A 2,500-nucleotide genomic window follows, 5' to 3' on the forward strand; every position below is an offset into this window, starting at 1 on the left:
CCTTCCTTCGCCGAGGTCACAAGAGGTCAAGGTCAACCTCATGACCTTTAGTTGACCTTTGATGACCTTTGATGTGATAAAGAAGACCCACCAGGAGATTCTGTTCAGCAGAAGGGTATATCTAGGCCTGACCAGGGTCTGTGAAGACCGTAAACAGACCTGGATAAGACCCACCATGAAATAAACGCATCTGAGAGTGATTATTAGGCTAAGAGGCGTTTCGCTGAGACCAGTGACGTCACCTTAGGCCTTTGTGCTAGGTACGCCGGGGAAAGGCAAGTGGCAGACGAAGGTGGTCGCGTGATTCGAACCCGGACTCGGACTTCCGGTGCCGGAGGTGGGGACCTAATCAATGCCTGCCCCCCCCCTCTCTCTCTCTCTCTCTCTCTCTCTCTCTCTCTCTCTCTCTCTCTCTCTCTCTCTCTCTCTCTCTCTCTCTCTCTCTCTCTCTCTCTCTCTCTCTCTCTCTCTCTCTCTCTCTCTCTCTCTCCATCTCTCTCTCTCTAACGTCATGTAGGAATCGGAACTGGTTACATCAAATTCCCTACTCTAATAGCGCTCACAGAATACCGTCTTTCAGTCTCTTAAGGTCTGTCATTTACTTTTGCTCTCACTATCAGATTAATCATTATTAAGTATGGTTTAGTTGCTAGCTGATGATACCAATCAACTTATCTTCAACTTATTAACTATTCCATCTTGGGGCTGATCATAACGATAAGGATGACAATAGATCCCAGTTACGTTCATTTGTCGTTACCACGTACCGATACACGTCCTACACAAGACTCAATACCATTAGAGGGGGTTTACGCGGTTCGACAGACACGTGTTTAAAGAAGTGATGTGTGAACGTGTGAACGGGGTATTTGGTTGTCGAACACGTTGTTCGACAACCCAATACCCCGTTCACACATCACTTCTTTAAACACGTGTCTGTCGAACCGCGTAAACCCCCTCTTACAGACGACGATGAGGCCCCTCTTGAAGACTCACGGCCACTGATCTGAAGTGTAAATCATTCTCTGTTTCAAAGGACTTAAACTCTAAAACTGTGTTTCATAGGCCATTGCTATCACGCGTGTTATGGGAAGCCATTCTCGATGTGATTCGGTTTAACGTCGCCAACTCCCCCTGTCAGGAGGCTAGGACGGTGCCCCTTACAGAGGACACTGTAGCGTGGAATCTAATAAACTATGTCCTTGGTCCAACCCGCTGCTGGGTTCGAACCGCCATCACCTCGACCTCCGTCGCAAGTAGCGATGCTCTACCAGCTCGGCGAGCGAACTTGCAAAGGGAGGTGACATTGTGGATATACCAAGAGGTAAAACTAGTCTTATTCTTACGCGATTGAAATCGTCGGTTCACGCGCGGCGAGGTAGGCTACGGTAAGGTTTTGACGTTCAGGCGACGGATGCGGGCGTCTATTGTTTTATGGGACTGTCATTTGGAGACGGTTTCCGCAGGTGACGCCGTGACAAGTGTTACATTTCACTGTCATAACTATTTTCAAATCTGCCATTATGTTCTGTGTCATTATGTGATATGTAAATAAAGCACATGATAAAAAAATAACCACTGTTTCATTCATCTTTCCCTCACCAAATAGAAAAACTGCCCTACAACGAAAAGGAATAAAAATTCATATTGAAAATTATCTGATTTCATATTTACGTGGTATGAACATACCTATACCACTTCATACCCACGTGGTAACTTACAACTTTGGATAACAACCTAAAATATATAACTAAGAAAAAGGTAAAGAACAAATATGTATATATCTTCTCAGGTCTCTGAATGAAATGCATTAGGCAGGACACATTTAGCAAAGAACAACATCGCAGTGAAGGTATTAATAAATTGAATTACCTTACAAAATATTTATCACACCCTCGTCATTCTGACTGTTATGAAATGCCAGACAATACTGCAGATGTTTCTGCCGCAACTGACGGCTTTGCCCTACCAGAGGTTTCTCATTTCCCACAGCGCGGGATAGGAATAGTGAGGTGAGTTTCTGGGAGCACTGTAGCCACGTTAGAAGAAGTTAAATTAGATGGAGCACACAGGCATCAGGACCCAAATGAGAAGAACAATCTCAAGGACAGATTATGTCATGGATTCTTATTGGTATGAACTATTTTTTTTGTACAGCGATTCTATCCTTGTACACAATGGCGCACCACTGCAGAGCGGGGTATATTAGATTGTATACTAAACAGATACGGAAGGGAACTATAATCTCAGAGACTCTCAGGCATGGCAAATTTCCTGTCCATATGAAAAGAGACATATATAATATTCATTTGCAAGAGATGATGAAAGAAAAGCCTCGCCTCGCCAAAATTCAGACCAATTTCACAACTACATTCATGAAATTACTAGAAAGAGTAATCGTGAAAAGATAAATTTAAAGGGAAAGAAAGTGAGTGGATAGACCGTCTCGGTTTAAATCAGGGAGATCATTTATTTTGCATCAGTTTCGCTTCGAACATAT

This window comes from Oratosquilla oratoria, chromosome 24 (assembly GCF_046742065.1).
Source record: "Oratosquilla oratoria isolate Oo_2021 chromosome 24, ASM4674206v1, whole genome shotgun sequence".
Lineage (NCBI taxonomy): Eukaryota > Metazoa > Arthropoda > Malacostraca > Stomatopoda > Squillidae > Oratosquilla > Oratosquilla oratoria.